Source organism: Salmo salar, chromosome ssa01 (genome assembly GCF_905237065.1).
Source record: "Salmo salar chromosome ssa01, Ssal_v3.1, whole genome shotgun sequence".
NCBI lineage: Eukaryota > Metazoa > Chordata > Actinopteri > Salmoniformes > Salmonidae > Salmo > Salmo salar.
In genome coordinates, this window is record NC_059442.1 from 24,204,984 (window position 1) to 24,228,601 (window position 23,618).

Here is a 23,618-nt window from a genome sequence, read left to right on the forward strand (position 1 = left end):
GACGCTTAGCTTGTTTGATTGCCTTGCGGAGGGAATAGCTACACTGTTTGTATTCGGCCATGTTTCCGGTCACCTTGCCCTGATTAAAAGCAGTGGTTCGCGCTTTGTCTCGCACGAATGCTGCCATCAATCCACGGTTTCTGGTTGGGGAATATTTTAACCTCTTACATCTAGACGTTCCGCTAGCGGAACACCTGCTCCAATATCCAATGATAGGCGTGGCGCGAATTACAAATTCCTCAAAAATACAAAAACTTCAATTTTTCAAACATATGACTATTTCACAGCATTTTAAAGACAAGACTCTCCTTTATCTAACCACACTGTCCGATTTCAAAAAGGCTTTACAGCGAAAGCAAAACATTAGATTATGTCAGCAGAGTACCAAGCCAGAAATAATCAGACACCCATTTTTCAAGCTAGCATATAATGTCACAAAATCCCAGAAGACAGCTAAATGCAGCACTAACCTTTGATGATCTTCATCAGATGACACACCTAGGACATTATGTTATATAATACATGCATGTTTTGTTCAATCAAGTTCATATTTATATCAAAAAACAGCTTTTTACATTAGCATGTGACGTTCAGAACTAGCATACCCCCGCAAACTTCCGGGAATTTGCTAACAATTTACTAAATTACTCACGATAAACGTTCACAAAAAGCATAACAATTATTTTAAGAATTATAGATACAGAACTCCTCTATGCACTCGATATGTCCGATTTTAAAATAGCTTTTGGTGAAAGCACATTTTGCAATATTCTAAGTACATAGCCCAGCCATCACGGGCTAGCTATTTAGACACCCGGCAAGTTTAGCACTCACCAATATCAGATTTACTATTATAAAAGTTTGATTACCTTTTGTTGTCTTCGTCAGAATGCACTCCCAGGACTGCTACTTCAATAACAAATGTTGGTTTGGTCCAAAATAATCCATCGTTATATCCGAATAGCGGCGTTTTGTTCGTGCGTCCCAGACACTATCCGAAATGGTAAATCAGGGTCGAGCGCATGGCGCAATTCGTGACAAAAAAAATCTAAATATTCCATTACCGTACTTCGAAGCATGTCAACCGCTGTTTAAAATCCATTTTTATGCCATTTTTCTCGTAAAAAAGCGATAATATTCCGATCGGGAATGTCCATTTAGCTAAACAGAGGAAAGAAAACAAAGCTTTCGGTCGACGTGGGCACGAGCCTGAGTCTCACAGTACTGTAACCAGCCACTACTCAAACGCGCTACTTTGTTTCAGCCAGAGCCTGCAAAGCCACGATTCAGCGTTTTGCCGCCTTCTGAGAGCCTATGGCAGCCGTAGGAAGTGTCACGGGACAGCTAAGATCCTCACTCTTCAATAAACAGAGACAAGAAGAACGACACCTTGTCAGACAGGCCACTTCCTGCATGAAATCTTCTCAGGTTTTTGCCTGCCATATGAGTTCTGTTATACTCACAGACACCATTCAAACAGTTTTAGAAACTTTAGGGTGTTTTCTATCCAAAGCCAATAATTATATGCATATTCTAGTTACTGGGCAGGAGTAGTAACCAGATTAAATCGGGTACGTTTTTTTATCCAGCCGTGAAAATACTGCCCCCTAGCCATAACAGGTTAATAGACGCTGTGGGTACAACATCACCGATGCACTTGCTAATAAACTCGCTCACCGAATCAGCGTATTCAATGTTATTGTCCGATGCTATGCGGAACATATCCCAGTCCACGTGATCGAAGCAATCTTGAAGCGTGGAATCCGATTGGTCGGACCAGCGTTGAACAGACCTGAGCACGGGCGCTTCCTGTTTTAGTTTCTGTCTATAGGCTGGGAGCAACAAAATGGAGTCATTGTCAGATTTTCCGAAAGGAGGGTGGGGGAGGGCTTAAAATGCGTCGCGGAAGTTAGAATAACAGTGATCCAGGGTTTTGCCAGCCCGGGTCGCACATTTGATATGCTGATAAAATCTAGGGAGCCTTGTTTTCAGATTAGCCTTGTTAAAATCCCCAGCTACAATAAATGCAGCCTCAGGATATGTGGTTTCCAGTTTACATAGAGTCAAATGAAGTTCTTTCAGGGCCGTCGATGAGTCTGCTTGGGGGGGATATACACTACTGTGATTATGATCGAAGAGAATTCTCTTGGTAGATAACGCGGTCGGCATTTCATTTTAAGGAATTCTAGGTCAGGTGAACAAAAGGACTTGAGTTCCTGTATGTTGTTATGATCACACCAAGTCTCGTTAATCATAAGGCATACACCCCCACCCTTCTTACCGCAAGAGATGTTTGTTTCTGTCGGCGCGATGTGTGAATAAGCCAGGTGGCTGTACCGACTGATGACGTATCCCGAGTGAGCCATGTTTCCGTGAAACAAAGAACGTTACAATCTCTAGTAGTATGCTCGGGAGCGGTGCGCAATGTGCCCGTCTACGGAGCCTGACCAGAAGACCGCTCCATCTGCCCCTTCTGCGGCGCCGTTGTTTTGGGTCGCCAGCTGGGATCCGATCCATTGTCCTGGGTGGTGGACCAAACAGAGGATCCGCTTCGGGAAAGTTGTATTCCTGGTCGTAATGTTGGTGAGTTGACGTTGCTCTTATATTCAATAGTTCCTCCCGACTGCATGTAATAAAACCTAAGATTTCCTGGGGTAACAATGTAAGAAATAATACAAAATAAAAAATACAAAAAAATACTGCATAGTTTTCTAGGAACGCGAAGCTGCCATCTCTGTCGGTGCCGGAACGATTAGCCAAGCAAGGGAAGTTTGCAACGTAAGCCCCTCAGCCCTCGTTTTAGTCGGCTTTGCGAGTGTACAATTAAGTTCACTCCGGGGCCTGAAACTCTCCATAATTCAATTCGCGACGATTGCACATCAGCTAAAAAAAAAGTCTGCGAAAACTTCAAAACAACATCAATGGAGAATTCAACATACAAGTGTAAGTAAAAACGAATGCAAATAAGTTAAATGATGCTACTACGTAAAAAGTAAATGTTTTCGTTTGGTTACCTTTTGGAAATTGTAGAAATAAAACATTTTCCTTCAGAAGTTCCAGCTATGCAGGCTAATGTTAGTTAGCTAATTAATTTGCTAGCTATCATACAGTAGGCGTATATTAATAATTATATTTAATATAAGTAGACATGCACTCATAATTGTTTGTAGCACATATAAAGTGTGCATATAAAGCACCCACAAGCTACCGGTAGCTGAAAACACCAATCATCGCGTAATGAACGAGTGATGAATTTCTGGCCAAGGGTGGTCCATTTAAAAATCATTATATGGGGGTGATAAGGGACATATATATAAGCCTAGGCAACCGTACCACCTGACATGATACCAACGCCTTACTGACGTTTGCGTGACGCCTGCATCGCTTGTTAATGAAAATCATAATGTGCATGGTTTATATTAATTAAATCTTAACCATTATTGTTAGAAATGTACAATTTTCCCCATGCAAGCAGACATTCCAACGTAGCTACCTTGAACTATAGTGTGGCCTACGACTTGTGTATTTCCTGTTATCGCTAATGGCCTAGAAAAGATGATGCCCAATCTATAGATAGTTTTTCCCTCAACACCTCATGGTATGGTATGATATTTTATCTCGCTGTATACAGATCTAAATGTTGTTAGCCAATCAGAGACTGTTGTTACCAGTTCCTTATCAGACAACCAACAAGAGTTGTGTCCACGGCTTTCAGAGGAGTTTATAGGTGCTTTTCGGTATCCTTGGGATGTCTCTTCAGTCGAATAGAGCAGGTCATAGACTTTCTCAGAAGGTCCGTGCTATTCGGGATCTTTGGGATGTCCATACGTCTATCAAGTATACATTTAAAATTGGTTAAGTTTAGTGTTAGATTAGGGTAAGGATGTCCCAAGGAATCTGGATAGCAGTGGCTGTTCATAGAGTGAGAGACTGGAACGGTATTTGAGAGCTAGGCGGCAACACAGACATTAATTCTTTTTTTAATAAGTGGCAGAAGCAATTTTGAGTGTCTGCCCCAGATAGTTTCCTTAGAGACAATGGAAAATAATTACCACGATGTCCTTGATCCAATTGAAGAGTAAGTAGGCTATTTTTAAGTTGTGATCATTAGGAAATATTTAGGTCTACTGTGTTAACTTTTTAGTGATGGGGCAATATTCGGATGAATGACGTGCCCAAATTAAACTACCTACTACTCGGGCTCAGAAAGTAGGATATGCATATTATTAGTAGATTTGGATAGAAAACACTCTGAAGTTTCTAAAAACTGTTTGAATGATGTCTGTGAGTATAACAGAACTCATATGGCAGGCAGAAACCTGAGAAAAGAAATCCAACCAGGAAGTGGTTTGTAGTTTTTCAAGACTGGGCCTATTCAGTATACAGTGACTTAGGGTTCATTTTGCACTTCCTAAGGCTTCCACTAGATGTCAACAGTCTTTAGAAAGTTGTTTGAGGCTTCGCTTCTATGGTGAACAGAGAGCGAACAAAGGAAGTTGGAAGTTGTTGACTCAGGAAAGGACACGGCCGGGATAAAAAAACGTACCCAATTTAATCTGGTTATTACTACTGCCCAGAAACTAGAATATGCATATAATTATTGGCTTTGGATAGAAAACACCCTAAAGTTTCTAAAACTGTTTGAATGGTGTCTGTGAGTATAACAGAACTCATATGGCATGCAAAAACCTGAGAAGATTCCTTACAGGAAGTGGCCTCTCTGACCATTCCTTGGGCTTCTTGACTCTCTTTATTGAAAAGTTAGGATCTTTGCTGTAACGTGACACTTCCTACGGCTCCCATTGGCTCTCAGAACCCGGGAAAAAGCTGAATGACGTCTTTGCAGCCTCTGGCTGAAAAACATTAGCGCCTTTGGTAAGTGGTCTATCAGAGGACAATGAGACTGAGGCGCGTGCACGAGGCGACCCCATGTTTTTATTTTCTCTCTCTTTGAACTAAAACACAGATTCCCGGTCGGAATATTATCGCTTTTTTACGAGAAAAATGGCATAAAAATAGATTTTAAACAGCGGTTGACATGCTTCGAAGTACGGTAATGGAATATTTAGACATTTTTTGTCACGAAACGCGTCGGGCGCGTCACCCTTTACCCTTTCGGATAGTGTCTTGAACGCACGAACAAAACAGAGGATATTTGAACATAACTATGGATTATTTTGAACCAAACCAACATTTGTTATTGAAGTAGAAGTCCTGGGAGTGCATTCTGACGAAGAACAGCAAAGGTAATAACATTTTTCTTATAGTAAATCTGACTTTGGTGAGGGCTAAACTTGGTGGGTGTCTAAATAGCTAGCCCTGTGATGCCGGGCTATCTACTCAGAATATTGCAAAATGTGCTTTCACCGAAAAGCTATTTTAAAATCGGACATAGCGAGTGCATAGAGGAGTTCTGTATCTATAATTCTTAAAATAATTGATGTTTTTTGTGAACGTTTATCGTGAGTAATTTAGTAAATTCACCGGAAGTTTGCGGTGGGTATGCTAGTTCTGAACGTCACATGCTAATGTAAAAAGCTGGTTTTTGATATAAATATGAATTTGATTGAACAAAACATGCATGTATTGTATAACATAATGTCCTAGGATTGTCATCTGATGAAGATCAAAGGTTAGTGCTGCATTTAACTGCGGTTTGGGTTTGTGACATTATATGCTAGCTTGAAAAATGGGTGTCTGATTATTTCTGGCTGGGTACTCTGCTGACATAATCTAATGTTTTGCTTTCGTTGTAAAGCCTTTTTGAAATCGGACAGTGTGGTTTTAGATTAACGAGAGTCTTGTCTTTAAAATGCTGTAAAATAGTCATATGTTTGAGAAATTGAAGTAATAGCATTTCTAAGGTATTTGAATATCGCGCCACGGGATTACACTGGCTGTTGCAAAGGTGGGACGATTTCGTCCCACCTACCCTAGAGAGGTTAACAGGCTAAACTTGTTGAGTACACTCTTTGAGAAAGGGGTTCCAACAGGGTTCTTTGGCTGTCACCAAAGGTGAAAACTTTTTGGTTCTAGGTAGAAGTCTTTTTGGTTCAATGTACAACCCTCTGTGGAATGGAGCCCAAAAGGGTTCTACCTAGACACAGAAGGGGTTCTACCTGGAACCAAAAAGGGTTCTCCTATGGGGACAGCGGAAGAATCCTGTTAGTTCTTAGATAGCACCTTTTTAAATCGGAGTGTAGGCCTATATTGCAGTCGTGGTTCCGTGGATATCTGTGATAAATTAAATTCATTGGTGGTGGTGAGTTAAGAATCAGAAATACTATGAAACATCCCGACTTTCAGCACACATTTGCAAGCAGGAAAGTAACCTGTGTGGGCTGAAGCATGTGTGATCACTGAACATTGACAGGACCAACAAAAAAATAGTTAGGGTTTGGCCGTCATTGTAAATAAGAATTTGTTCTTAACTGACTTGCCTAGTTAAAAGGTTCAATAAAAAAACATGCAAACAAAAGATGACGTGTCTAACTTGCACTGTTATGCAATTATTAGGAGACTAGATACGGTGCTGCATCGATCCCCCCCATTTGTTTTTTACAATGCTGCTACTCGCTGTTTATTATCTATGCATAGTCACTTCACCCCTACCTACATGTACAAATTACCTCAACTAACCTGTACCCCCCACACACTGACTCTGTACCGGTGCCCCCTGTATATAGCCTCATTATTGTTATGTCAGTGTTACTTTGGTAAATAACCACTAGGATACCTGCCGCCCCAATAATGTCATCCATTACATACCACCCTCCAACTTTTCATTACATCAGCTACTGTTATTGTCAAGTTGTCCTTATCTGCAAAGAAAGAGCAAGAAAACTATCAAACTGAGCACATAATGTGAGCTACACAGATTAGCTAAAAACACTAACACTGCAAACACTCAGAATAAAGGGGACAGCAGCACATGGACAGTTTCCCTCTTCGAGTCCACTACCTGTTGAAAAACAAGTGACAGGCAGAACCTCCCATCCACACAATACCCATCTCTATTCCGCACACCAGAATTCTGTATTTCAGTCTGATTGCCATGTGAGTGTACAAAAAATATGAAAGTAAATTGACACACATGTACCAAAGGAAAATCAATGGTTATGTATTTATGTCTAAAATATTGCTAGATTGGTTTTCATAGCTGTTTCATAAGGTGTTCGCTAATGTAAATTGTAACATATCCCTTGATGGTATTTGTTAGTTCAAGAGGGTAGAGCTGCCGCTTTCAAGGAGCGGGACTCTAATCCGGAAGCTTATAAAATATCCCGCTATGCCCTCCGACGAACCATCAAACAGGCAAAGCGCCAATACAGGACTAAGAACAAATTGTATTACACCGGCTCCGATGCTCGTCGGAAGTGGCAGGGCTGGCAAACTATTAGACTACAAAGGGAAGCACAGCCGAGAGCTGCCCAGTGACACGCCTACCAGACGAGCTAAACTACTTCTATGCTTGCTTTGAGGCAAGTGCCACTGAAACAAGCATGAGAGCATTCGTTTTTCCGGACAACTGTTTGATCACGCTCTCCGCAGCCGATGTGAGTAAGACCTTTAAACAGGTCAACATTCACAAGGCCGCAGGGCCAGATGGATTACCAGGACGTGTACTCCGAACATGCGCTGACCAACTGGCAAGTGTCTTCACTGACATTTTCAACCTCTCCATGTCCGAGTCCGTAATACCAACATGTTTCAAGCAGACCACCATAGTGTTCTTGGGGACATGGACTAAGGAAACCTGCCTAAATGACTACCGACCCGTAGCACTCACGTCTGTAGCCATGAAATGCTTTGAAAGGCTGGTCACGGCTCACTACACCATTATCCCAGAAACCCACCCCAATTTGCATACCGCCCCAACAGAGCCACAGATGATGCAATCTCTATTGCACTCCACACTGTCCTTTCCCACCTGGACAAAAGGAACACCCATGTGGGAATGCTATTCATTGACTACAGCTCAGCGTTCAACACCATAGTGCCCACGAAGCTCATCACTAAGCTAAGGATCCTGGGACTAAACACCACCCTCTGCAACTGGATCCTGGATTTCCTGACGGGCCGCCCCAAGGTGGAAAGGGTAGGTAACAACACATCCGCCACGCTGATCCTCAACAAAGGGGCCCCTCCTGTACTCCATGTTCACTCATGACGGCACGGCCAGGCACGACTCCAACACCATCATTAAGTTTGCTGATGACAACAGTGGTAGGTCTGATCACTGACAACGATGAGACAGCCTATAGGGAGGAGGTCAGAGACCTGACCGTGTGGTGCAAGGACAACAACCGCTCCCTCAATGTGATTAAGACAAAGGAGATGATTGTGGACTACAGGGAAAGGAGGACCGAGCACGCCCCATTCTCATCGGCTGTAGTGGAGCAGGTTGAGAGCTTCAAGTTCCTTGGCGTCCACATCACCAACAAACTAACATGGTCCAAGCACACCAAGGCAGTGGTGAAGAGGGAACAACAAAACCTATTCCCCCTCAGGAGACTGAAAAGATTTGGCATGGGTCCTCAGATCCTCAAAAAGTTCTACAGCTCTACCATCTAGAGCATCCTGACTGGTTGCATCAGCCTGGTATGGCAACTAACTGCTCGGCCTCCGACCACAAGGCACTACAGAGGGTAGTGCGTACGCCCCAGTACATCACCGGGGCCAAGCTTCCTGCCATCCAGGACCTCCTATACCAGGCAGTGTCAGAGAAAGGCCCTAAAAATTGTCAAAGACTCCAGCCACCCTAGTCATAGACTGTTCTCTCTGCTACCACATGGCAAGTGGTACAGGAGCGCCAAGTCTAGGTCCAAGAGGCTCCTAAATAGCTTCTACCCGCAAGCCATATGACTCCTGAACTGCTAATCAAATGCCCCTCCCCCCAATCTGGAAAGCTGCTGCTACTCTTATCTATGCCTCAATTGCCACACTATTGTTATTTACTGCTGCTCTAATGATTTGTTGTTCTCTTTTATTTTCTTAACTACATTGTTGGTTAAGGGCTTGTAAGTAAGCATTTCACTGCAAGGTCTACACCTGTTGTATTTCGCGCATGTGACAAATAAAATTTGATTTGAAGAAACTAAAAAACATTACCTGTACTTTTTGTTGAGCATTCAGAAACAGTTTAGCATTTATTTTGGCATTGTCTACATGTAAATAAATTATGGAAGGATATTCATTGTTTTATACTTGTTAATATTCGATGCCTTTTGTTTATGGGAGAATGTGCTGCTCAGTTTCCATAACTATAAAAAAGATAAAGGAAAACAATTTTACCTCAAATCTAATTGTGCTAATGGAAAAATGTCATATTCATAAACGTAAATTCAGTAATAAAATGTAAAAAAAAATAATAATAAATAACTCTTCCGTGTTTTCTATAAGGAATTCGAGCAGTACATTAAGACCATTCTACATTCTTCTAATAAGAATGCTGTTAAAACAATCAATGTGTGCATCTTTTAAGGTCTTTGTATAATCTGTAATTTGTTGTACCCCCTAGCATACGTTATCATTGTCTGTTTGTATACTTCTTGTATGTATACTGTTTTTTCTGCAATAAAATAAATAAAATAAAAGTTTGGAAGGCAAGTTGGTGCCACTATGCTCAATTGACCTTTTGCACAACGAATCAAAGCCCACTCCGCTCAACTTCCTACCCGATACATAGCTTCCTGTCCAGATCGCATTGTCAGCCTGATTGTAGCCATACTAACCTCGAAGTCACTCGTTTTATCATTACCTCGGTATATTAATATAATCATTTCTATAGCGTTTTTAAATCACTCGTTAAATTCTGTGTATCCGTTCAGTTAGTGATTTTTGTAATTTGATTGTGTTGTCTTTTTGTCTCTTTAGCTAGCAAACGTTAGCTACCAGTACCTAGTTAACGTTGGTGCTAACGACGTTAACATTATTTGGTGCGGCATCTTTATTGAAAGTTAGGAAATTAAGATTTCATGATACCTTCTAGTGGGCTTTGACATCTGCAGAAGGGAGCAGTACCTTTGCTATTCCAGTGGAATAACTACCATGTCCAAAAGATCCTCATGTCACTGATGGGAAGCATCAACTGCATCTGGGCTGTGGCTTGACTTCTCAGTGTAACTACCAGTGTGGGGCTCTTGTGAAGGCATGGGCCAAGGAGCAATGAGCTACTACGGCAATGCATCTTTCCTTTTTTTGCTTTGACCGTCCACTTTGTCTAACACCCTGTAGTCCATTTATTGGTAATAAACACCTCTGTTATACTCCAAACAAAATGTTATAAAGAGTTTTTATTTACAGTGACAAGAGAACAAACATTTAACTGAATTATTTTGAAGTATTAATTAATTCCAGAGACAGATGTTGGTTTGTTTCTCTTTCATTCATTGAAAGATAAAGGAGCCTGTCCCTTGTTATTTCATCTTTCCTGCCTAAGAACTTTTTCATGTACACAAGTAGTAGCAGTCACCCTTCTCTCTAATTAGTGAGAACACCACTGGGTCTCTATGTATTCTCTCACCTGAATAGTCTATGTGAAGCTGGTCTTCTTCACTGAACACAAATGTGCAGCCTTGAAAGTTGCTCTCCAGTCTGTAGCCATCCAGGGGCAGTGAGGGGAATGGTGGTGTCTCCTTATGGTGAACTATGTGTCACGTGATTGGAGGCTGCTGGTAAGACAGGAGGCTCCCCACCTGTACCTTTCCACAGTGGGAGTCAGCTAAAAGCTTTTCAGCACACATCCCCATGCTGCAGATCAATGGCTTGGATAGAGGGTCAATGTTCTTGTATGCCTCTTCTATCTGGAGAACTGAGAAGTCAGGGAGCGTTCCAAGAAGGGCGCTGTAGTGTACTTCTGCAAAGCAGCCACTGTGGTTAGCCAATCTAAACAATGTACTTGAAACCACCTGAAATTAAATCATTTTATACTGTCAAAGTGTAATAGGACATGACTAGCTACTACCTACTATATTGACTATTAGGGAATACTCACCTAATCCCTCCTTCTGCCATGTGCTTTTGGTGGGTTTGGTGATGGTAATTTTGCCTATGGGCCCAGGTTGCAGATCCTGTAAAAAGACAGTACAAAGGCACTTTTCTAAATCTAATCATGAGACGATTTAAGTTTTCATTAAATCATTTATTAGCATTATGATGTGATTATAACCATATGATGTTGATATGTGGTATAGCTATTAAAACATAGCATAGTCCTTGGTTTATGCCACTGCTGCTCGACCTCTGTGCAGCTGTGCACAGGTGGGACAACTAGTGTTCCCATCTGGGAATAGTGAGCAGTTGGAATGGTAATGCAACTGTGTGGTTGCATAATGCAGTGCCAGCAACACATTAACAGTGATGTTGTGTCATTGTTACTGGCTCAGAGGGCTTCAGTACAACCTACGTGGGGATATAATTTGTTTTATTTATTAGACTATAAAAAGTACTCAACATGTGTCACGACCAGCAAACAGAAGTGACTGGGGCAACATGCAACAGCCACTAAATTCATTACAGCAATACAGGTTTAAACTTTTCTATTAGGGGTATATGCCCTTGTTTAAATGTAATCTAATGCATCCAAACATAACAGCTTACATAAACAGCAAGGAAGACAACTGAACAATTACTACACTAAGAACATTTTCATAGACATGGGTTAAGCCTAGTTCTAGACTAAGCAATGCCTCTTTATGCAGATCTCCATTGACAGGAACTTCTTAGTCTAAGACGAGGCTTCATCTCTGACTGTGTAACCAGCATGTAGTGTGTCACAAACAGCTGACTTTTCACCCCTCACTCAAACTGTGTGGTTTCTCATTTTTCTTCATGGACCTGTGGTAGCAAGCCCTTATGCTGACCTCTCCTGTCACTTTGTCCCTGTTCAAAACGGTTTGGAATAGAAAAAAATATGAGCAATCATAATGTTAGCTAGCTACTGTAAAAGGCATGTCTTAAACTATGTCACAGCTTTGAATAAACGACCTTGTCTGGTCTGATAGGCAACTTACCTTCATAGTTGGAAAGGTAACTGGAGACAAAGTTTGAGTCCATTTTTCAACTTGGAGGTCAGTGCTTTGCTACTTGTCTTGTCCAGACGATGTACATCCGTCACTTATCTTTGGCAGCTCTTGCAAGTGCCTTGAGTAAAACACTGCCATGGTTGGTACAATCGAATTGCAAAAATCACTAACTGAACGGATAAACAGAATTTAACAATAATTATTTTTAAAAAGCTATAGGAATATGATTAATATACTGAGAATGATAAAACGAGTGACTTCGAAGCTAGTATGACTACAATCAGGCTGACAGGACGCTATGTATTGGGTAGGAAGTTGAGCGGAAGTGGGCGTTGCTACATTGTGCAAAAGATCTACAGAACTCATAGGAGCTGGCAAGGTGGAAAATTCCCTAAAATAAGGTCTGTTTTTTCGCGATTACTTCAAAACTACGGCAAGCTGCTGGGAAATATGGTCATATTATGAAACCGGGCTCCACGGCAGAGGCAATGAACTAGTTATCAGAAGAAGAAAAAGTGTGTCCAGCCTACTGTTGTCATTGGTTGTTTCTTTGGAGCTAGTTAAACGAACATTAACTAAACAGCGATGTACAGAAGTTCGATATGTTCCGTACACTTGACCATATTTTAGCGCCCCCAAAATGTAATACTTCCAGATTAACTGTAATATGAATACCATTATAAAGCACAATTTCTCCCCTTTCCAGCAAAATCAATGACGAGACCTGCTGCCCGTCTCTGCCTGACTGAAGATAGCAATGGAGCTCCGCCAGGTCTTTTTTTTAACATGGCGGGTGGGGACGCGGAAAGGTACTGCGTCAAAGTGAGAGATATGTCATGTGGGGAAACAGCCTTTTTCACCCGATTTATCCATCTTATAACCTCTAAAATGTAAATAAAACACTATATAAAGAGTTAATCTCTCATTACATACCTATTTAAAGGTTTGTGTCGAATTTGAAGTGTTAAGGTGGGGCAAAATTACTTCACAAGTTAACTGCGGCTGTCACGGTTTTTCAGTCATGATGGTGCGAAAAATGAACAATTGATTGAATTAACTTCACACTCACCATTGATCATTTCTTGTTTTTCATCTGCGAGAGAGGCGCTCCTCCTGACAGAAAGAGGCTGTAAGGTACAGAATGAGTTGCGCCGTGACACATCACACTTTAATGTACAGCGTCAGAGGGGTCAGTTTTTTCAACTTTTCTCCAATACTATTGGTCGATTACCATGTCAATCAACGCTAAATAGGAAGTTAGTTCACACTATGGATTTTGATGCCAACACAGTCGTTACTGTTATGGGTGTAAGATGGCACAGTGATTCCATCTGTTGGTAAATGTTAATGACTGCAACTCCAGTGTTTTACCAGTGTGCTTGAGATACCCGGATGTATTGCAATATACTGAACAAGACTGGTTACTCGCATCAATGCCTCTGTCTCTTCATTTAACATTCAAACAGTTACAGCCACATTAGTTTTCATTGCAGCCTCGTTAAAAAAATATATTCATGTATTTAACCTTTATTTAACTAGGCAAGTCAGTTATGAACAAACTCTTATTTACAATGATGGCCTACCCCGGACGACACTGGGACAATTGTGCGCCACCCAATGGGACTCCCAATCACGGCCGGATGTGATACAGCCTGGATTCGAACCAGGGACTGTTGTGACGCGTCTTGCACTGATATGCAGTGCCTTAGACCTCTCGGGAGTTTGAATGCCGCAGTTGCCTAAAATGTGTACGGATTGGGGTTAGTCATCGTTAGGTGGTTATTGTGGTGTACAGTTACCGTTTACATACTATAAATTCATTTTAGAATACTGTAAACTATCCTTTCAGTTGAGCGTACAAGATGTTCACCTGTCTACCGGAAGTTGATGCTGTTGTTATGCAACCTCTTGCTATCTAGTTAGTGTAACAAATGACTAGTTAGACATTTTACGACTTCGGGTTTGTTCTTAAATTCAATCTGGAGTGCAGGAGTGCTCATAAATTCAGAGCGTTGTCGTTGTCAGATTATCCGTTTGTAAATTCAGAGTGCACACTGGATGCTCGGCCGGATGAATAGGGTCGATTTGAGCGTACTGACCATACAACAGCAGTCAAGAGCCCAAGCTAACGTTGACTAGCTACTTCCAGAAACGAGACCACTCTGACCATTTTACTCACCCTAGCAGAGCTGGTCAGGCAGTTTTCATGTTATCTGGAGCGTTGGTGACTATAACTGTGCTGCTGGCAGCAATTTAATTACGCTTTTTTGCTGACAAATGCCATATTCAATGGGTGTTGGCGCTCGTAATTAAATTATTCTGCGCTCTTGTACACTCAGAGGAGAGTGCTCTGAAATCGGAGTATATAGCCAGAGAAAATTTACGAAAGCACCCGAATGTCCATTGAGAACGCACAACGACTATACCATTTAGCTAAGAGTGACGGGAATAATCACGTCAATTAACATTGGTTAGCCTATAGTTAATATACTGGCAAGTTTGATGTATAAGTAGCCAACTAACATACTGGTACATAACGTTACTGCTGTAATAACATGCTATGTGGTTCGTAAGGACAGCATAGCTAACAAATTGTCAGGCTACATAACGTGTAAGGTAACTTATTTGAAAAGTCATTACTTTATTACATTGTTCAACATTTTCTTAACATTTTTCATAATTAGCAATGCATTTGCATTAATTAGCAATGCATCTGCTCTCGTTGTATATCGGCTGCATATTTTCCTCAATTTTCTTCAAATCTGAAAACAATGTGAAGCCACGCCCATCTCCTGAAGAATTGCATTATGCTCCCTAAAGTACGGAAATACTGTCTTCTGCGTGTATACTTCATATTTTTGCAAATTTAGTACAACATCTGGGAACTTTTGGTATACTAACTATATCCATACTATGACCAATAACCATACTATATTGCCGTTAGTATGAGTATTCGAACACAGCTATTGTCCTTATCCATACCATAGCTGCTGCTATGGATATGCCTTTTACTTGAGAGCTCTTGTCTTCTTTTCCAGGTCTCCCTTGACAAAATTATGTTATTTTTGACTTGGTAAAATAATCTAACGGTTGTGTGCACTCTCACTAGATAGAATTGTGTGGTTTGGTGGCAGATTTTCAAAAGAAAATAGAAACATACAGTATATCATCAGCACTTCTCAATCAGATGAGATACACAGCAAACCCAAATTGAATTTCATTCATAAATGTGGACACTAATTATTGTTAATTTTCCAATTCTCTAGGCCCTCCATTCCCAAACCTGAAGCCCCCTGTCCCCAGCAGGAAAGACCAGGAAAAAATGTTGGCTTAAGGTACAACTTCCTATTGAGAAAATGTAAGATAACTCAATGTCATATTTAGAGTTACTGACATGAATAGAAGCATATACAAGCAATCTGTCAAATGTATTTTATAAAGCCCCTTTTACATCAGCAGTTGTCACAAAGTTCTTATACAGATACCCAGCCTAAAACGCCAAAGTGCAAGCAATGCAGACGTAGAAGCACAGTGACTAGGAAAAACTCCCTAGAAAGAAACCTAGAGAGGAACCAGGCTCTGAGGGGTGGCCAGACCTCCTCTGGCTGTGCTGGTGGAGATTATGAAAGAGTACAGCCATTTAGATCAGATCATTCTTCAAGACGTTTAACGTTCATAGATGACCAGCAGTGTCAAATAATAATCACAGTGGTTATAGAGGGTGCAATAGTTCAGCACCTCAGGAGTAAATGCCAGTTGGCTCTTCATAGCTGAGCATTTAGAGGTTGAGATAGTAGGTCCTGTAGAGAGAGACAGGATTAAACAGCATGTCTGGGACAAGGTAGTACCTTCGGTGAGCCCTGAGCAGGTAAGCGTTCCATAGCTGCAGACAGAAACAGCAGAGACTGGATCAGCAGCACGACCAGGTGGACTGGAGACAGGGAAAGCCAGAAGTCGTCAGGCCAGGTTGTCCTGAGGCATGGACCTAGAGCTCATGTCCTGCATCCTTTATTTAACTTGAGTGTAGACTAAGCCCTAGAGGTTTGTAGCTTCACATGATTTAGCCTACTTGTCAATCCATATCTGAATATTTGATATCCTTTTTATTATACACTGTTGATAGTCATTTTTCCCAAGCTAATCACTGAATGTCCTACTACAAGGAGGTGGTCAGGTTGACACTTCAAAGTCATAATAACACCGAGTGGCGCAGCGGTCTAAGGCACTGCATCTCGGTGCTTGAGGCGTCACTACAGACACCCTGGTTCAATTCTAGGCTGTATTACAACAGGCCATGATTGGGAGTCCCATAGGGCGGCGCGCAATTGACCCATCGTTGGCCGGGTTTGGCCGGTGTAGGCCGTCATTGTAAATAAGAATTTGTTCTTAACTGACTTGCTTAGTTTAAATAAAGATTTTAAAAAATTATAAAATGAAGTCTGCTACGTGGTTGCCAGATACACACAAACTTAATACATTTTTTGTATTGTACTTATTATGGATCCACATTAGCCTACTCTTCCTCGGGTCCAGGGCACGCCCCCCTTAAAACCTCTTAGGGCTAGGGGGCAGTATTTTCACGGCCAGATGAAAAACGTACCCAATTTAAACAGGTTACTACTCTGTCCCAGAAACTAGAATATGCATATTATTAGTAGATTTGTATAGAAAACACTCGGAAGTTTCTAAAACTGTTTGAATGGTGTCTGTGAGTATAACAGAACTCATATGGCTGGCAAAAACCAGAGAAAAAGTCAAGCAGGAAGTGGGAAGTCTGGTGCTTGTAGTCCTTTCAAGTGATTGCCTTGACTGTATACAGTGACTTAGGGTTCATTTTGCACTTCCTAAAGCTTCCACTAGATGTCAGCAGTCTTTAGAATGGTGTTTGAAGATTCTATGGTGAATTTGAAGGGAATACCAGCTGTGGTAAACTGGTGTCCCATTATAAGGCATGGGCTCAAGTCACGTGCAATGACTTGGGAGCGAGCTGAGTTCATATTCACTCCTAAAGAGAACAGATAGGTCCGGTTGGAATTTTATTCAAGGTATATGATAAAAACATATACCTTAAGATTGATTCTATACATCGTTTGACATGTTTCTACAAACTGTAGTATAACTTTTTTGACTTTTCGTCTGGACTGCACGCGCGTAGTGGATTTGGATAGTGAACCTAACGCGCGAACAAAATGGATAATTTGGAAATAAATATGACCTTTATCGAACATTTATTGTGGAGCTGGGATTCCTGGGAGTGCCTTCTGATGAAGATAATCAAAGGTAATGAATATTTATAATGTAATTTCTTAGTTTTATTGACTCCAAGATGGCGGGTTTCTGTTTGCTAGTTGCTAGTGTCATCTGGGCTGTACTCAGATTATTGCAAATTGTGCTTTCGCTGTGAACCTTGTTTGAAATCTGACAAAGCGATTACATTTAGGAGAAGTGTATTTATAATTCTCTGCATAACACTTCTGTATTGATCAATGTTTACGATGAGAATTTACGTACTATGTGTGCTCATTGTGCTCATTCGCCGGGAGGTTTGGAGGGAAAACATTTCTCAACATTACGTGCCAATGTAAAATGCTGTTTTTGGATATAAATATGAACTTTATCGAGCAAAACATACATGTATTGTGTAACATAATATCCTAGGAGTGTCATCTGATGAAGATCATCAAAGGTTAGTGCTTCATTTAGCTGTGTTTTGGGTTTTTGTGATGCATCTTGTTGCTTGGAAAATGGCTATGTGGTGTTTCTTGTGAAGTTTATGTCCTAACATAATCAAATGTTATGCTTTCGCCGTAAAGCCTTTTTGAAATCGGACAATGTGGTTAGATTAACGAGAAGTTTATCTTTAAAATGGTGTAAAATAGTTGATTGTTTAAGAAAATTGAATTATGAGATTTTAGCTGTTTTAAATTTGGCACTCTGATTTTCCACTGGCTGTTGTCAAAATCAATCCCGTTAACGGGATGAGAACGGGAATGGGTCCCATAGAGGTTAAGGCAGTTATACAATTTGAAAAACATTAAATCAAATCTAATTTATTTATATAGCCCTTCTTACATCAGCTGATATATCAAAGTGCTGTACAGAAACCCAGCCTAAAACCCCAAACAGCAAGCAATGCAGGTGTAGAAGCACAGTGGCTAGGAAAAACTCCTGAGAAAGTCCAAAACCTAGGAAGAAACCTAGAGAGGAACCAGGCTATGAGGGGTGGCCAGTCCTCTTCTGGCTGTGCCTGGTGGAGATTATAACAGAACATGGCCAAGATGTTCAAATGTTCATAAATGACCAGCATGGTCAAATAATAGTAATCACAGTGAACAAGTCATGGTTCCATAGCCGCAGGCAGAATAGTTGAAACTGGAGCAGCAGCACGGCCAGGTGGACTGGGGACAACAAGGAGTCATCATGCCAGGTAGTCCTGAGGCACGGTGCTAGGGCTCAGGTCCTCCGAGAAAGCGAGAATTAGAGAGAGCATACTTAAATTCACACAGGACACAGGATAAGACAGGAGAAATACTCCAGATATAACAGACTGACCCTAGCCCCCAACACATAAACTACTGCAGTATAAATACTGGAGGCTGAGACAGGAGGGGTCAGGAGACACTGTGGCCCCATCCGATGATACCCCCAGACAGGGCCAAACAGGCAGGATATAACCCCACCCACTTTGCCAAAGCACAGCCCCCACACCACTTGAGGGATATCTTCAACACCAACTTACTATCCTGAGACAAGGCCTAGTATAGCCCACAAAGATCTCCGCCACGTCACAACCCAAGGGGGGGCGCCAACCCAGACAGAAAGGCCACGTCAGTGACTCAACCCACTCAAGTGACGCACCCCTCCTAGGGACGGCATGGAAGAGCACCAGTAAGCCAGTGACTCAGCCCCTGTAATAGGGTTAGAGGCAGAGAATCCCAGTGGAGAGAGGGGAACCGACCAGGCAGAGACAGCAAGGGCGGTTCGTTGCTCCAGTGCCTTTCCATTCACCTTCACAGTCCTGGGACAGACTACACTCAATTATAGGACCTACTGAAGAGATGAGTCTTCAATAAAGACTTAAAGGTTGAGACCGAGTCTGCGTCTCTCACATGGTTAGAGCAGACCATTCCATAAAAATGGAGCTCTATAGGAGAAAGCCCTGCCTCCAGCTGTTTGCTTAGAAATTCTAGGGACAATTAGGAGGCCTGCGTCTTGTGACCATAGCATACGTGTAGGTATGTACGGCAGGACCAAATTGGAAAGATAGGTAGGAGCAAGCCCATGTAATGCTTTGTAGGTTAGCAGTAACACCTTGAAATGAGCCCTTGCCTTAACAGGAAGCCAGTGTAGGGAGGCTAGCACTGGGGTAATATGATCACATTTTGGGGTTCTAGTCAGGATTCTAGCAGCCGTATTTAGCACTAACTGAAGTTGATTTAGTGCTTTATCCAGGTAGCCGGAAAGTAGAGCATTGCAGTAGTCTAACCTAGAAGTAACAAAAGCATGGATTAATTTTTCTGCATCATTTTGGACAAAAAATTTCTGATTTTTGCAATGTTACGTAGATGGGAAAAAGCTGTCCTTGAAACTGTCTTGATATGTTCGTCAAAAGAGAGATCAGGGTTCAGAGTAACGCCGAGGTCCTTCAAGTTTTATTTGAGACGACTGTACAACCATCAAGATTAATTGTCAGATTCAACAGAAGATCTCTTTGTTTCTTGGGACCTAGAATAAGCATCTCTGTTTTGTCCGAGTTTAAAAGTAGAACATTTGCAGCCATCCAGTTCCTTATGTCTGAAACACAGGCTTCCAGCGAGTGCAATTTTGGGGCTTCACCATGTTTCATTTAAATGTACAGCATACCACCCTGCATCCCACTGCTGGCTTGCTTCTGAAACTAAGCAGGGTTGGTCCTGGTCAGTCCTTGGACGGAAGACCAGATGCTGCTGCAATTAGTGTTTTTGAGGGCCAGTAGGAGGCATTCTTTCCTCTGGTCTAAAAAATAGCCCAATGCCCTGTGTAGGGTGCCGTCCTTCGGATGGGACGTTAAACGGGTGTCCTGACTCTCTGAGGTCATTAAAGATCCCATGGCTCTTATCATAAGAGTAGGGGTGTTAACACCGATGTCCTGGCTAAATTCCCAAGCTGTCCCTCATACCATCATGGTCACCTAATCATCCCCAGCTTACAATTGGCTCATTCATCCCCCTCCTCTCCCCTGTAACTATTCCCCAGGTCGTTGCTGTAAATTTACCTGGTAAAATAACGGTAAAATAAATAAAAAATAAATAAATAAAGTTAACATTGTGTTTTCGAATGACATCCCCAAGAGGTAAAATATACAGTGAAATCAATAGTGGTCCTAAAACGGAACCTTGAGGAACACCAACATTTACAGTTGATTTTTCAGAGGACAAACCATTCACAGAGACAAACTGATATCTTTCCGACAGATAAGATCTAAACCAGGCCAGAACTTGTCCGTGTAGACCAATATGGGTTTCCAATCTCTCCAAAAGAATGTGGTGATCGATGGTATCAAAAGCAGCACTAAGGTCTAGGAGCACGAGGACAGATGCAGAGCCTCGGTCTGACGCCATTAAAAGGTCATTTACCACCTTCACAAGTGCAGTCTCAGTGCTATGATGGGGTCTAAAACCAGACATTACAATACTTTCACAACACATTGTGTGCCCTCAGGCCTCTACTCTACTACCACATATCTACAACACAAAATAGATGTGTACGTGTGTGTACAGTGCATATGTTATCGTGTGTATGCCTGTTTCCCTTCACAGTCCCCGCTGTTCCTTAAGGTGTATTTTTATCTGTTTTTTTAATCTAATTTTACTGCTTGCATGAGTTACTTGATGTGGAATAGAGTTCCATGTAGTCATGGCTCTATGTACTACTGTGTGCCTCCCATAGTCTGTTCTGTTTAGGTTAGTGTGTAGTCAAGGCTTTGTCATTAAAATAATATTGTGCCTATCTTTCAGATCTGCCAACCAGGCTCGGTGTGTGACAGGTAACAATGTTTCAACCAAGCTGTTCCAGGCCTGGAGTGGCACGCTGGAACTTCCAGAGGCTTGTAGACCTGAAGCAGTGTGATGTGGTCCAGGTAATTATCACACACACGTATACACACTCAATCACTCATTCTGTTCTGTTGTATAATTATTTTAACTTAAGAAAATTGTTACTCTCTCTTTTAGAGCTGACATCCCTATTAGCTCAACCACAGTCCTCACAGCTGAAGTCGTCTGCCCCGGCACCTGCTACACCGGCCACGACAGGTGATACAGGTAATCATCACATGCATGTATACACCCATGCACACTCTCCCTCACTTGGGGCTCTATTCAATCATATCTGCTATAGCCGACATCCACATAGCGGTTGTTTTGGCGGTGTCTGAGGTGGAACTGTGTTAGAGCTGTCAAATTCACAAGCATCTCCTGGCATTATACCTAAAGCGGACATTGCCATTGCCTGCACGGAGTCGCATTAATTGAAATCTCATGCAGCCCTGTTTACAAGTTAGAACACTGGAATTTGAGATGTAATCTACACCTCGATTAGGCTGATAGAAATCCTCATTATTTAGTTGAATGATTTTGAATTTGAGCGTCATTATTTCTATATAACCTACACTTTCTCGTTCTGAACATGTAACACGAGTAGGACGGTGGAGTTTCGTGACAATGATCAAGAGCTGCTGCTTACCGATTTGACAGATCAATACACTTACACCTCAGACACCGCCAAAACATCAGCAATGCAGGTGTCGGCTATCGCCGGTTAACTCTTGATCTGATTGAATCTAGGCCTTACACTCATTCAGTCTGTTTAGTTGTATGATTATTGTCAGTTAAGACAATTGTGCCTCTCTCTTTTAGATCTGCCACCCCCAGCAGTTCAGCTGCAGTCACAGCAGTCCTCTGCTGTGGTCTTTCATTTACCGGCTGCACCAGTTCCTACTACACTGGCTGTGAAGGGAGAAACTTTTGAGGATTCCCAGATGGATACAGGTAATTCAGAATTATATTGCATATGCTCACTCACACCAACAGATGTGCACACAGACATGTTGTTGAGCTGTGTACTTACTCTCACTTTGTGCATATCTCTTTCAGATCTGCCATGCACTCCACCACTGCCTGACAGCCTCATCTCTGAGAAAGCAGAGATGGGTGGCTGACAAGGAAAAATAAAACACAACACACACTCTCTCTCTGTCACACACACTCACACACATTATCCCCAGTGTAAATTAGTTGTAATTACTTGTTTATTTTATGTTTGCTCAATTTTATTTTAGGATTTGAGATATCTACTCCTACATATCCATTCTCAATATCTACACAATTACTCTAAATATCTATCAAATCAATGTGTTATTGATATTGTAAAAGACTTGCTTAATTTGTACAGTTTGAGGAAATTCTGTGTGCTTTTTAAAAACATGCCTTCCTCTCACACATTAGACCCAATGTAAATACATTGTTTATTTTATGTATACTCCATTTTGTTTGAGGATTGTCAAATCAAATCAAAGTTTATTTGTCACGTGCGCTGAATACAACAGGTGTAGACCTTACAGTGAAATGCTTACATTTTACATTTTAGTCATTTAGCAGACGCTCTTATCCAGAGCGACTTACAAATTGGTGCATTCACCTATAATATCCAGTGGAACAACCACTTTACAATAGTGCATCTAAATCTTTTAAGGGGGGGGTTAGAAGGATTACTTTATCCTATCCCAGGTATTCCTTGAAGAGGTGGGGTTTCAGGTGTCTCCGGAAGGTGGTGATTGACTCCGCTGTCCTGGCGTCGTGAGGGAGCTTGTTCCACCATTGGGGTGCCAGAGCAGCGAACAGTTTTGACTGGGCTGAGCGGGAACTGTGCTTCCTCAGAGGTAGGGAGGCGAGCAGGCCAGAGGTGGATGAACGGAGTGCCCTTGTTTGGGTGTAGGGCCTGATCAGAGCCTGAAGGTACGGAGGTGCCGTTCCCCTCACAGCTCCGTAGGCAAGCACCATGGTCTTGTAGCAGATGCGAGCTTCGACTGGAAGCCAGTGGAGAGAGCGGAGGAGCGGGGTGACGTGAGAGAACTTGGGAAGGTTGAACACCAGACGGGCTGCGGCGTTCTGGATGAGTTGTAGGGGTTTAATGGCACAGGCAGGGAGCCCAGCCAACAGCGAGTTGCAGTAATCCAGACGGGAGATGACAAGTGCCTGGATTAGGACCTGCGCCGCTTCCTGTGTGAGGCAGGGTCGTACTCTGCGAATGTTGTAGAGCATGAACCTACAGGATCGGGTCACCGCCTTGATGTTGGTGGAGAACGACAGGGTGTTGTCCAGGGTCACGCCAAGGCTCTTAGCACTCTGGGAGGAGGACACAAGGGAGTTGTCAACCGTGATGGCGAGATCATGGAACGGGCAGTCCTTCCCCGGGAGGAAGAGCAGCTCCGTCTTGCCGAGGTTCAGCTTGAGGTGGTGATCCGTCATCCACACTGATATGTCTGCCAGACATGCAGAGATGCGATTCGCCACCTGGTTGTCAGAAGGGGGAAAGGAGAAGATTAATTGTGTG

The 23,618-nt window shown here is 42.2% G+C and overlaps 1 protein-coding gene and 1 long non-coding RNA gene across 5 annotated transcripts in view; one reads left to right on the top strand and one right to left on the bottom strand.

Moving 5' to 3' along the window:
- Positions 1 to 13,356, bottom strand: part of LOC106580379 (interferon alpha-inducible protein 27-like protein 2A) — a 27,771-nt gene extending 14,415 nt beyond the window's left edge. Inside the window, exons 1-2 of one of the 4 annotated variants that reach the window (XM_045715366.1) lie at positions 13,096 to 13,153; positions 6,769 to 6,821 (exon numbers count right to left, since the gene is read on the bottom strand). The gene's annotated coding sequence lies outside the window, so the exon portion shown is untranslated. Of the gene's footprint in view, positions 1 to 6,768; positions 6,822 to 13,095 lie in introns of all 4 variants that reach the window. The other 3 variants (XM_014161407.2, XM_014161493.2, XM_014161584.2) reach the window with 3 other exon arrangements.
- LOC106580508 (uncharacterized) lies at positions 12,346 to 22,542 on the top strand. Its single transcript, XR_001322900.2, has 7 exons — positions 12,346 to 12,427; positions 12,733 to 13,160; positions 15,293 to 15,361; positions 21,023 to 21,144; positions 21,239 to 21,328; positions 21,923 to 22,054; positions 22,160 to 22,542. It is a non-coding gene; the product is annotated as an uncharacterized lncRNA (long non-coding RNA).
- Positions 22,543 to 23,618: the final 1,076 nt, after the last annotated feature.